This window comes from Arachis stenosperma, chromosome 3, assembly GCF_014773155.1.
Source record: "Arachis stenosperma cultivar V10309 chromosome 3, arast.V10309.gnm1.PFL2, whole genome shotgun sequence".
Taxonomy (NCBI): Eukaryota; Viridiplantae; Streptophyta; class Magnoliopsida; order Fabales; family Fabaceae; genus Arachis; species Arachis stenosperma.
The window spans coordinates 30,123,006-30,137,373 of record NC_080379.1 but is presented as its reverse complement, the minus strand read 5'-3'; the positions used below and the strand labels follow the sequence as shown (position 1 = coordinate 30,137,373).

Genomic DNA, 14,368 nt, shown 5'->3' with positions numbered 1-14,368 from the left:
CTGAGATTTACAAGGTGACCATAGCTTGCTTCATACCAACAATCTCTGTGGGATCGACCCTTACTCGCGTAAGGTTTATTACTTGGACGACCCAGTACACTTGCTGGTTAGTTGTGCGGAGTTGTGATAAAGAGTTGAGATTGCAATGAGCGTACCATGTTGATGGCGCCATTGATGATCACAATTTCGTGCACCAAGTTTTTGGCGCCGTTGCCGGGGATTGTTTCGTGTATGGACAACTGACGGTTCATCTTGTTGCTTAGATTAGGTATTTTTTTCAGAATCTCTTTAAGAATGAATTCTAGAGTTTCATGATGATCTGTTGAGATCTGGCTGGCTGTGAAGCCATGTCTAATCTTATTGGACCGAGGTTTCAACTTATCATCACAAGAGCTTGTTGATTTCTATCAATCTTGCTGTTGAAGCAATGATCTGCTAAGGCTTGGCTGGCCATTGGCCATGTCTAGTGTTTTGGACCGGAGCTTTCTTTGAAAGCTTGGCTGGCTGTGAAGCCATGTCTAATTCCTGGACCGGAGTCTTAGACTAGCATTGCAATGATTCCTAGAATTCTCATTAAGAATTCTGAACCCTTTATTTTCTTTTTTTTCATATAATTTTCGAAAAAGCACAAAAAAATTACAAAATCATAAAAACCAAAAAAATATTTTATGCTTCTTGTTTAAGTCTAGTGTATCATTTTAAGTTTGGTGTCTTGCATGCATTGTTTTATTTGATCTTGGTTCTATTTTCAAGTCAATAATACAGAGAACTGAAGATTCAGTACATGCAGCAGAGGAATTATACAAAAAAAGCTGGGCATTCAAAACGCCCAGTGAAGAGGGCAGACTGGCGTTTAAACGCCAGCCAGGGTACCTGGCTGGGCGTTTAACGCCCAAAAGGGTAGCATTTTGGGCGTTAAACGCCAGAATGGATACCATTCTGGGCGTTTAACGCCAAGATGGCACAAGAGGAAAGATTTTGTTTTTTTTTTCAAGTTTTCAAAGTTTTTCAAAATCAAATCTTTTTCAAATCATATGTTTTCAAAATCAATTTCTTTCCTTTTTCAAAGATACTTCCTATCAATTAATGATTTGATTCAACATTTCAAGTATATTGCCTTTTCTGTTGAGAAAGGTTTAATGTTTGAATCATATCTTTTCTTGTTAGCCAAGTCATTAATTTTTAAAATCAAATCTTTTTAAATTGTTTTTCAAATCATATCTTTTCAATCATATCTTCTTAATCACATCTTTTTCAAAAATAGTTTTCAATCATATCTTTTTTATTTCTAATTTCAAAATCTTTTTCAAAAATCACATTGATTTCTTTTCCACTCTTAGTTTTCGAAAATCAATTTGTATTTTTCAAAATGTTTTCAAAATCTTTTACTTAATTTTCGAAAATTTCTTCCTCTCTTCTCACATCCTTCTATTTATGGAGTAACACTCCTCCTCAATGCACAATTCGAACTCTATCTCACTAAGTTCGAATTCTTCTACCTCTTCCTTCTATTTTTCTGTTCCTCTGACACCTCAAGGAATCTCTATACTGTGACATAGAGGATTCCATCTTTTCTTGTTCTCTTCTCTTTCATATGAGTAGGAGCAAAGACAAAAACATTCTTGTTGAGGCTGATCCTGAACCTGAAAGGACCTTGAAGCGAAAGCTAAGAGAAGCTAAGGCACAACTCTCTGTAGAGGACCTAACAGAAATCTTCAAAGAAGAAGAACCCATGGCAGCCGAAAACAACAACAATGCCAACAATGCAAGGAAGGTGCTGGGTGACTTTACTGCCCCTACTCCCGACTTCTATAGGAGAAGCATCTCTATCCCTGCCATTGGAGCAAACAACTTTGAGCTTAATCCTCAATTAGTTTCTCTAATGCAACAGAATTGCAAGTTCCATGGACTTCCATTGGAAGATCCTCATCAGTTTTTAGCTGAGTTCTTGCAAATCTGTGACACTGTCAAGACAAATGGGGTTGACCCTGAGGTCTACAGACTTATGCTTTTCCCTTTTGCTGTAAGAGACAGAGCTAGAATATGGTTGGACTCACAACCTAAAGAAAGCATGTACTCTTGGGAAAAGCTAGTCAATGCCTTCTTGGCAAAGTTCTTTCCACCTCAAAAATTGAGTAAGCTTAGAGTGGAAGTCCAAACCTTCAGACAGAAGGAAGGAGAATCCCTCTATGAAGCTTGGGAAAGATACAAATAATTGATCAGAAAATGTCCTTCTGACATGCTTTCTGAATGGAGCATCATAGGTATTTTCTATGATGGTCTATCTGAACTGTCCAAGATGTCTTTGGATAGCTCTGCTGGAGGATCTCTTCATTTGAAGAAGACGCCTACAGAAGCTCAAGAACTAATTGAAATGGTTGCAAATAACCAATTCATGTACACTTCTGAAAGGAATCCTGTTAACAATGGACGAATCAGAAGAAAGGAGTTCTTGAGATTGATACTCTGAATGCCATATTGGCTCAGAACAAGATATTGACTCAACAAGTCAATTTGATTTCTCAAAGTCTGTCTGGAATGCAAAATGCACCAAGCAGTACTAAGGATGCTTCATCTGAAGAAGAAGCTTATGATCCTGAGAACCCTTCAATGGAAGAGGTGAATTACATGGGAGAACCCTATGGAAACACCTATAATTCTTCATGGAGAAATCATCCAATTTCTCATGGAAGGATCAACAGAGACCTCAACAAGGTTTCAACAACAATAATGGTGGGAGAAACAGGTTTAGCAATGGCAAGCCTTTTCCATCATCTTCTCAGCAACAGACAGAGAATTCTAAGCAGAACCACTCTGACTTAGCAACCATGGTCTCTGATCTAATCGAAACCACTCAAAGTTTCATGACTGAAACAAGGTCCTCCATTAGGAATTTAGAGGCACGAGTGGGACAGCTGAGCAAGAAAATTACTGAACTCCCTCCTAGTACTCTTCCAAGCAATACAGAAGAAAATCCAAAAGGAGAGTGCAAGGCTATCAACATGGCCGAATTTGGAGAGGAAGGAGAGGCAGTGAACGCCACTGAGGAAGACCTCAATGGACGTCCACTGGCCTCCAATGAGTTCCTTAATGAGGAACCATGGAAATCTGAGGCTCAAAATGAGACCATAGAGATTCCATTGGACTTACTTCTGCCATTCATGAGCTCTGATGAATATTCTTCCTCTGAAGAGGATGAGTATGTCACCGAAGAGCAAGTTGCTGGTGGACGAAATTGTGATCACTGTTCTAATTATTTTGAGATGAAGGCTTCTAAGGGGCAGCAGCTGAATTCACAACTCCGTTCAACTAACCAGCAAGTGTACTGGGTCGTCCAAGTAATAAACCTTACGTGAGTAAGGGTCGATCCCACAGAGATTGTTGGTATGAAGCAAGCTATGGTCACCTTGCAGATCTCAGTTAGGGAGATTAAAGGGTAATTGTGATTATTGGAATAAATAATAAATAAAAAGGAATAATAAAAGGGATAGAATACTTATGTAAATTCATTGGTAGGAATTTCAGATAAGCGGAATGGAGATGCTGTAGAGCTCACGGACGCCTGCTCTCCCACTGCTTCTACTCAGTCCTTCTTACTCCTTTCATGGCAAGCTTTGTATAGGGGTTCACCATCAGCGGTGGCTACTTCAATCCTCTCGGGAAAATATCCTATGCGGCTGTCACTCGCACAGCTAATCATCTGGAGGCATCACCCATGGTTGATGGCTAAATCCCATCCTCCCAGTGAAAACTAATGCTCACGCACTCTGTCACAGTACGGCTAATCACTGGTTGGTTCCCGCGCCTACTGGAATAGAATCCCTTGATTCTTTTGCGTCTGTCACTAACGCCCAGCACTTGCAGGTTTGAAGCACGTCACAGTCATTCATTACCGGAATCCTACTCGGAATACCACAGACAAGGTAGACTTTCCGGATTCCCAGGATCCTACTCGGAACACCACAGACAAGGTTGGACTTTCCGGATCCTCATAAATGCCGCCATCTGTCTAGCTTATACCACGAAGATTCTGTTGGGGAATCTAAGAGATACACATTCAAGCTCTGTTGCATGTAGAACGTAAGTGGTTGTCAATCACGCGCGTTCATAAGTGAGAATGATAATGAGGGTTATCTAACTCATCACATTCATCATGTTCTTGGGTACGAATGAATATCTTGGAATAAGAATAAGAGAGATTTGAATAAAAGAAAATAGAACTTCATTAATACTTGAGGTACAGCAGAGCTCCACACCCTTAATCTATGGTGTGCAGAAACTCCACCGTTGAAAATACATAAGCAAAGGGTCCAGGCATGGCCGAATGGCCAACCCCCAAAACGTGATCAATAGCCTCTTAGGATGAAGAATAAAACAAAACTGAGACCAAAGATGTCTAATACAATAGATAAGTGTCCTATATATACTAGACTAGCTACTAGGGTTTACATGAGTAAGTAATTGATGCATAAATCCACTTCCGGGGCCCACTTGGTGTGTGCTTGGGCTGAGCTTGATCTATCCACGAGCTGAGGCTTCTCTTGGAGTTGAACTCTGAGTTATGACGTGTTTTGGGCGTTCAACTCCGGATCATGACGTTTTTCTGGCGTTTAACTCCAGACAGCAGCATGAACTTGGCGTTCAACACCAAGTTACGTCGTCATTCTTCGAATAAAGTATAGACTATTATATATTGCTGGAAAGCCCTAGATGTCTACTTTCCAACGCCGTTGAGAGCGCGCCAATTGGAGTTCTGTAGCTCCATAAAATCCATTTCGAGTGCAGGGAGGTCAGAATCCAACAGCATCAGCAGTCCTTTTGTCAGCTTTTTTCAGAGTTTTGCTCAAATCCCTCAATTTCAGTCAGAAATTACCTGAAATCACAGAAAAACACACAAACTCATAGTAAAGTCCAGAAATGTGAATTTAACATAAAAACTAATGAAAACATCCCTAAAAGTAGCTTGAACTTACTAAAAACTACCTAAAAACAATGCCAAAAAGCGTATAAATTATCCGCTCATCACAACACCAAACTTAAATTGTTGCTTGTCCCCAAGCAACTGAAAATCAATTAGGATAAAAAGAAGAGAATATACTATAAATTCCAAAATATCAATGAATATTAATTATAATTAGATGAGCGGGACTTGTAGCTTTTTGCTTCTGAACAGTTTTGGCATCTCACTTTTTCCTTTGTAGTTTAGAGGGATTGGCGTCTCTAGGGAACTTAGAATTTGGGATAGTGTTATTGACTTTCTTAGTTAAGCATGTTGATTCTTGAACACAGCTACTTATGAGTCTTGGCCGTGGCCCTAAGCACTTTGTTTTCCAGTATTACCACCGGATACATAAATGCCACAGACACATAACTGGGTGAACCCTTTTCAGATTGTGACTTAGCTTTGCTAAAGTCCCCAGTTAGTGGTGTCCAGAGCTCTTAAGCACACTCTTTTGCCTTGGATCATGACTTTAACCACTCAGTCTCAAGCTTTTCACTTGGACCTTCATGACACAAGCACATGGTTAGGGACAGCTTGATTTAGCCGCTTAGGCCTGGATTTAATTTCCTTAGGCCCTCCTATCCATTGATGCTCAAAGCCTTGGATCCTTTTTACCCTTGCCTTTTGGTTTTAAGGGCTATTGGCTTTTTCTACTGCTCCTTCTTTTTCTATATACTCTTTTTAGCTCCATTTTTTTTTTCACTGCTTTTTCTTGCTTCAAGAATCAATTTCATGATTTTTCAGATCATCAATAACATTTCTCTTTGTTCATCATTCTTTCAAGAGCCAACAATTTTAACACTCATAAACAACAATATCAAAAGACATATGCACTGTTCAATCATTCATTCAGAGAACAAAAAGTATTGTCACCACATCAATATAATTAAACTAAATTCACTAGCTATTTTCGAAATTTATGTACTTCTTGTTCTTTTGAATTAAAACATTTTTCATTTAAGAGAGGTGAAGGATTAATGGAATTTATTCATAGCTTTAAGACATGGTTACATACTAATGATCATGAGATAAAGACACAAAACATAGATAAACATAATAATTAAAAACCGAAAAACAGAAAGAAATAAGAACAAGGAATGAATCCACCTGAGTGAAGGTGGCGCCTTCTTGAAGGTCAATGGTGCTTTTTGAGCTCCTTTACGTCTCTTCCTTGCCTTTGTTGCTCCTCCCTCATTGCTCTTTGATCTTCTCTTATTTCTTAGAGAATGATGGAGTGCTCATGATGTTCCACCCTTAGTTGCTTCCAATATTTGTGTGGAGGACCATTTATTCCCTGAGGTATCTCAGGGATCTCTTGATTTGCAGCCATATGTTATACCACTGAGCTATGACGGCTTATATTTTCCATCTCCCAAGACTCAGAGGTGGAAGCTTTTGTCTTCCCTTTGAGGTTTCTCTGGCCTTAGGTGCCATTAATGGTAATGGAAAAGCAAAAAAGCTATGCTTTTACCACACCAAACTTAAAATATTGCTCGCCCTCGAGCAAGAAAGAAAAGAATAGTAGAAGAAGAAGAAGAGAATATGGTAGAGAGGGAGAGAAGTAGGTTCGGCTATATAGGAGAAGAAGAGGTTTGTGTTGTGTGAAAATGAAGAAGAATGGAAGGTTATTTATAGGTAGAGGGAGGGTGGGAGTTCGGCCATTTTGGGTGGGAATGGGTGGGAAATTGAATTTGAATTTTATGAGGGTATGTGGGGTTCATGGGGAAGGGGGGTTGATGTGAATGGTGAATGGGGTAATTGGGAAGAGGAATTGAGGTGATTGATGAAGAAGATGTTGGGAAGTGTGACATGGGGAAGAGTAATCACATTCACAAAAACTAGGATTAGGAGGTAAGGTGGGAATATGTTAGGTGGGGATCCTGTGGGGGCCACAGATCCTGAGGTGAAAACAAATACCATTCTTTCACCATATAGGCATGTAAATTGCCTTCATGCATCATTCTGGCGTTCAAACGCCCATTGGTGCATGTTCTGGGCGTTCAACGCCCATGTAATGCATGTTTCTGGCGTTGAACGCCAGTTTCATGCTTGTTCCTGGCGTTCAGCGCCAGTTTGTCCTCTCTGTGCACCATCCTGGCGTTTAACGCCAGGTTGTTGCTTGTTTTGGGCGTTCAGCGCCAGAATGGTGCTCTGTTCTGGCGTTGAACGCCGGCCAGATGCATCTTACTGGCGTTGAACGCCAGTCTGCGCTGCCTCCAGGGTGAAAATTTTTTTCTTCTGTTTTTGACTCTGTTTTTAATTTTTTTTATTTTTTTCGTGACTCCTCATGATCATGTACCTAATAAAACACAAAAATAACAAAGAAACAAAATAAAATAAAATTAGATAAATAAAATTGGGTTGCCTCCCAACAAGCGCTTCTTTAGTGTCAGTAGCTTGACAGTGGCTCTCATGGAGCCACAAGGTGATCAGGTCAATTTAAGTGTGTAGTCCCAACACCAAACTTAGAGTTTGGATATGGGGTTTGAACACCAAACTTAGAGTTTGGTTGTGGCCTCACAACACCAAACTTAGAGTTTGACTGTGTGGGCTCTTCTTGACTCTGAACTGAGAGAAGCTCTTCATGCTTACTCTCTTTTGTCACAGAGGGATGGCCATGTGCCTGAAACACAAGGTAGTCCCCATTCAATTGAAGGACTAACTCACCTCTGTTGACATATATCACAGCTCCTGCTGTGGCTAGGAAAGGTCTTCCTAGGATGATGCATTCATCATCTTCCTTCCTAGTGTCTACGATTATGAAATCAGTAGGGATGTAAAGGCCTTCAACCCTTACTAGCACGTCCTCCACTATTCCATAAGCTTGTCTTATGGACTTATCTGCCAATTGTAATGAGAACAAGGCAGGTTGTACCTCAATGATTCCCAGTTTCTCCATTACAGAGAGTGGCATAAGATTTATCCCTGACCCAAGATCACATAGAGCTTTTTCAAAGCTCATGGTGCCAATGGTGCAAGGTATTAAGAACTTGCCAGGATCTTGTTTCTTTTGAGGTAGAGTTCTCTGAATCCAAGTATCTAGTTCACTAATGAGCAAGGGAGGTTCACTTTCCCAAGTCTCATTACCAAACAGCTTGGTATTCAGTTTCATGATAGCTCCTAAGTATTGAGCAATTTGCTCTCCAGTCACATCTTCATTCTCTTCAGAGGATGAATATTCTTCAGAGCTCATGAATGGCAGAAGGAGATTTAAAGGAATCTCTATGGTCTCTAGATGAGCCTCAGATTCCTCAGGATCCTTAATAGGAAACTCCTTCTTGCTTGAGGAATGTCCCAGGAGGTCTTCCTCACTAGGATTTTCGTCCTCCTCCTCCTTTGTGCATTCGGCCATATTGACTATGTCAATGGCCTTGCACTCTCCTTTTGGATTTTCTTCTGTATTGCTTGGGAGAATACTGGGAGGAGTTTCAATAACTTTCTTACTCAGCTGGCCCACTTGTGCCTCCAGATTTCTAATGGAGGATCTTGTTTCATTCATGAAACTGAAAGTGGCCTTTGACAGATCAAAGACTATATTGGCTAAATTAGAATTGTTTTGTTCAGAGTTCTCTGTCTGTTGCTGAGAAGATGATGGATATGGCTACTATTGTTCAGCCTATTGCGTCCACCATTGTTAAAGCCTTGTTGAGGCTTTTGCTGATCCTTCCAGGAGAAATTTGGATGATTTCTCCATGATGAGTTATAGGTGTTTCCATAAGGTTCACCCATGTAATTAACCTCTGCCATGGCAGGGTTCTCAGGATCATAAGCTTCTTCAGAAGCTGCCTCTCTAGTACTGTTGGATGCATGTTGCAATCCATTCAGATTTTGAGAGATCATGTTGACCTGTTGAGTCAACACTTTGTTCTGAGCCAATATGGCATTCAGAGCATCAATTTCAAGAACTCCTTTCTTCTGAGGTACCCCATTATTCACGGAATTCCTCTCAGATGTGTACATGAACTGGTTGTTTGCAACCATGTCAATGAGTTCTTGAGCCTCTTCAGGCATTTTCTTCAGGTGAATAGATCCACCTGCAGAATGATCCAATGACATTTTCGAAAATTCAGAGAGACCATAATAGAATATATCTAATATGGTCCATTCTGAAAACATGTCAGATGGACATCTTTTGGTCAGCTGCTTATATCTTTCCCAAGCTTCATAGAGAGATTCACCATCTTTTTGTTTGAAGGTTTGAACATCCACTCTCAGCTTGCTCAGCTTTTGAGGAGGAAAGAATTTATCCAAGAAGGCAGTGACCAGCTTATCCCATGAGTCCAGGCTATCCTTGGGTTGTGAATCCAACCAGATTCTAGCTCTGTCTCTTACAGCAAAAGGGAAAAGCATGAGTCTGTAGACTTTAGGATCAACTCCATTCGTCTTTACAGTCTCACAAATCTGCAAGAACTCAGTTAAAAACTGATAAGGATCTTCAGATGGAAGTCCATAAAACTTGCAGTTTTGTTGCATTAAAGCAACTAGTTGAGGCTTAAGCTCAAAGTTATTGGCTCCAATGGCAGGAATGGAGATGCTTCTTCCATCAAACTTAGACGTTGGCTTAGTGAAGTCACCAAGCATTCTCCTTGCATTATTATTATTATTTTCAGCTGCCATCTCTTTCTCTTGTTCGAAAATTTCTAGAAGGTCTCTTCTGGATTGTTGTAATTTAGCTTCTCTTAATTTTCTCTTCAGAGTCCTTTCAGGTTCTGGATCAACTTCAACAAGAGTGCCTTTATCCCTGTTCCTGCTCATAAAGAGGAGAAAACAAGAAAAGAAGAGGAATCCTCTATGTCACAGTATAGAGATCCCTTTATGTTAGTAGAAAAAGAAAGGGGTAGAAGAATGAAGAAGAATTCGGATTTTGAGATGAAGAGAGGTGAAGAGAAGTGTTAGTAATTAATTAATTAAATAGAAGAAGAGAAGAAAGGGAGAAGAATTCGAAAATAATTTTTGAAAAAGAGGTTAGTAATTTTCGAAAATCAAAGACAAAATATAATTAAAATTAAAATTTAAAACAAAAAGAATTTTTTTGAAAAAGAGAGGGAGAATTTTCGAAAATTAGAGAGGAAAAAGTGGTTAGGTGGTTTTGAAAAAGATAAGGAACAAACAACAAGTTAGTTAGTTGATTGAAAAAAATTTGAAATCAAATTTTGAAAAAGATAAGAAGATAGGAAGTTAGATAAGATATTTTGAAATCAAATTTTGAGAAAGATAAAATTTTTGAAAAAGATAAGATAAAGATAAAATAAAAGTTTTAAGAAAAAGATATTTTGAAAAAGATTTAATTTTTTTTTTAAATTACTTAGCTAACAAGAAACTACAAGATAAGATTCTAGAACTTAAAGATTGAACCTTTCTTAACAAGAAAGTAACAAACTTCAAATTTTTGAACCAATCACATTAATTGTTAGCTAATTTTCGAAAATTTGATATAAAGATAAGAAAAAGATTTTGAAAATAATTTGAAAACTATTTTTGAAATTTTTGAAAATAATAAAAAATGAAAAAGATATGATTTTTGAAAAAGATTTTAAAAAGATAAGATTTTAAAAATTGAAATTTTGACTTGACTTGTAAGAAACAACTAATTTTAAAAATTTTTGACCAAGTCAACCCAAAATTTCGAAATTTTGGAGGGAAATAAGGAAAAGATATTTTTTTGATTTTTGAATTTTTAAGGAAAAACACAAAAATGACCCAAAACATGAAAATTTTGGATCAAGACACAAGATGCATGCAAGAATGCTATGAATGTCAAGATGAACACCAAGAACACTATGAAGATCATGATGAACATCAAGAACATAATTTTGAAAAATTTTTGATGCAAAGAAAACATGCAAGACACCAAACTTAGAAATCTTTAATGCATGGACTCTAACAAACGAAAAATGCACATGAAAAACAATAAACAACACAAAACAAGAAAACATCAAGATCAAACAAGAGGACTTATCAAGAACAACTTGAAGATCATGAAGAACACTATGAATGCATGGGATTTTCGAAAAATGCAAGAAAAATTTTTTAAAGCATGCAATTGACACCAAACTTAAAAATTGACTCAAGACTCAAACAACAAACACAAAATATTTTTTATTTTTATGATTTTCTAATTTTTTTGAATTTTTATTAATTTTTTCGAAAATAAAGTTTAGAAAAACGAAAAATATAAGAAAAATTTTGAAAAAGATTTTTGAAAAGAAAATTACCTAATCTGAGCAACAAGATGAACCGTCAGTTGTCCATACTCGAACAATCCCCGGCAACGGCGCCAAAAACTTGGTGGACAAAATTGTGATCACTGTTCTAATTATTTTGAGATGAAGGCTTCTAAGGGGCAGCAGCTGAATTCACAACTCCGTTCAACTAACCAGCAAGTGTACTGGGTCGTCCAAGTAATAAACCTTACGTGAGTAAGGGTCGATCCCACAGAGATTGTTGGTATGAAGCAAGCTATGGTCACCTTGCAGATCTCAGTTAGGGAGATTAAAGGGTAATTGTGATTATTGGAATAAATAATAAATAAAAAGGAATAATAAAAGGGATAGAATACTTATGTAAATTCATTGGTAGGAATTTCAGATAAGCGGAATGGAGATGCTGTAGAGCTCACGGACGCCTGCTCTCCCACTGCTTCTACTCAGTCCTTCTTACTCCTTTCCATGGCAAGCTTTGTATAGGGGTTCACCATCAGCGGTGGCTACTTTCAATCCTCTCGGGAAAATATCCTATGCGGCTGTCACTCGCACAGCTAATCATCTGGAGGCATCACCCATGGTTGATGGCTACATCCCATCCTCCCAGTGAAAACTAATGCTCACGCACTCTGTCACAGTACGGCTAATCACTGGTTGGTTCCCGCGCCTACTGGAATAGAATCCCTTGATTCTTTTGCGTCTGTCACTAACGCCCAGCACTTGCAGGTTTGAAGCACGTCACAGTCATTCATTACCGGAATCCTACTCGGAATACCACAGACAAGGTTAGACTTTCCGGATTCCCAGGATCCTACTCGGAACACCACAGACAAGGTTGGACTTTCCGGATCCTCATAAATGCCGCCATCTGTCTAGCTTATACCACGAAGATTCTGTTGGGGAATCTAAGAGATACACATTCAAGCTCTGTTGCATGTAGAACGTAAGTGGTTGTCAATCACGCGCGTTCATAAGTGAGAATGATAATGAGGGTTATCTAACTCATCACATTCATCATGTTCTTGGGTACGAATGAATATCTTGGAATAAGAATAAGAGAGATTTGAATAAAAGAAAATAGAACTTCATTAATACTTGAGGTACAGCAGAGCTCCACACCCTTAATCTATGGTGTGCAGAAACTCCACCGTTGAAAATACATAAGCAAAGGGTCCAGGCATGGCCGAATGGCCAGCCTCCAAAACGTGATCAATAGCCTCTTAGGATGAAGAATAAAACAAAACTGAGACCAAAGATGTCTAATACAATAGATAAGTGTCCTATATATACTAGACTAGCTACTAGGGTTTACATGAGTAAGTAATTGATGCATAAATCCACTTCCGGGGCCCACTTGGTGTGTGCTTGGGCTGAGCTTGATCTATCCACGAGCTGAGGCTTCTCTTGGAGTTGAACTCTGAGTTATGACGTGTTTTGGGCGTTCAACTCCGGATCATGACGTTTTTCTGGCGTTTAACTCCAGACAGCAGCATGAACTTGGCGTTCAACGCCAAGTTACGTCGTCATTCTTCGAATAAAGTATAGACTATTATATATTGCTGGAAAGCCCTGGATGTCTACTTTCCAACGCCGTTGAGAGCGCGCCAATTGGAGTTCTGTAGCTCCAGAAAATCCATTTCGAGTGCAGGGAGGTCAGAATCCAACAGCATCAGCAGTCCTTTTGTCAGCCTTTTTCAGAGTTTTGCTCAAATCCCTCAATTTCAGTCAGAAATTACCTGAAATCACAGAAAAACACACAAACTCATAGTAAAGTCCAGAAATGTGAATTTAACATAAAAACTAATGAAAACATCCCTAAAAGTAGCTTGAACTTACTAAAAACTACCTAAAAACAATGCCAAAAAGCGTATAAATTATCCGCTCATCAGTTGCTAAATACCTTGGAGCAATCATGAAGCTAAATGACAAGTTATTTGGTAATGAGACTTGGGTGAATGAACCCCCTTTGCTCACCAAAGAACTGGATGACTTGTCTAGACAGAGATTACCTCAAAAGAGACAAGATCCTGGGAAGTTTTCAATACCTTGTACCATAGGCACCATGACCTTCAAGAAGAGTCTGTGTGACTTAGGGTCAAGTGTAAACCTCATGCCTCTCTCTGTAATGGAGAAGCTAGGGATCTTTGAGGTACAAGCTGCAAGAATCTCACTAGAGATGGCAGACAATTCAAGAAAACAAGCTTATGGACTTGTAGAGGGTGTTCTGGTAAATATTGAAGACCATTACATCCCTGCTGATTTCATAGTCCTAGAAACTGGGAAGTGCATGGATGAATCCATCATCCTTGGCAGACCCTTCCTAGCCACAGCAAAGGCTGTGATTGATGTGGACAGAGGAGAATTGGTCATTCAAGTGAATGAAGAATCCTTTGTATTTAAGGCTCAAGGATATCCCTCTGCCACCATGGAGAGGAAGCATGAAGAGCTTCTCTCAAAACAGAGTCAAACAGAGCCCCCACAGTCAAACTCTAAGTTTGGTGTTGGGAGGCCACAACCAAACTCTAAGTTTGGTGTTGAACCCCCACATTCAAATTCTAAGTTTGGTGTTGGGAGGTTCCAACATTGCTCTGAGCATCTGTGAGGCTCCTTGAGAGCCCTCTGTCAAGCTACTGACATTAAAGAAGCGCTTGTTGGGAGGCAACCCAATGTTATAGTTTATCTATTTTTCTTTGTTATTTTATGTTTTTTGTAGGTTGATGATCATGAGAAGTCACAAAATCAATTGAAAAAAAGCAAAAACAGAATGAAAACAGGAAGAAAAACAGCACACCCTGGAGGAAGATCTTGCTGGCATTTAAACGCCAGTAAGGGTAGCAGTTGGGCGTTTAACGCCCAGTCTGGCACCATTCTGGGCGTTTAACGCCAGAAAGGGGCACCAGACTGGCGTTAAACGCCAGAAAAAGGGCAAGAAGCTGGCGTTAAATGCCAGAAATGGGCACCAGCCCGGCGTTTAACGCCAGAATTGGCATGAAGTGCATTTTTGCACGCCACTTGGTGCAGGGATGACTTTTCCTTGACACCTCAGGATCTGTGGACTCCACAGGATCCCCACCTACCACACCACCCTCTCTCTTCACCCATTCACCAATCACCTCTACCACTCTTCCCCAAAAACCCCTCACCTATCAAATCCCATCTTTCT

At 39.4% G+C, this 14,368-nt stretch overlaps 1 non-coding gene across 1 annotated transcript; it reads right to left on the bottom strand.

Annotated features, from left to right (window-relative positions):
- Positions 1-2,137: 2,137 nt before the first annotated feature.
- On the bottom strand, positions 2,138-2,245 carry LOC130971097 (small nucleolar RNA R71). The gene has a single exon (XR_009082330.1). It is a non-coding gene; the product is annotated as a small nucleolar RNA R71 (small nucleolar RNA).
- Between the last annotated feature and the right edge of the window lie 12,123 nt (positions 2,246-14,368).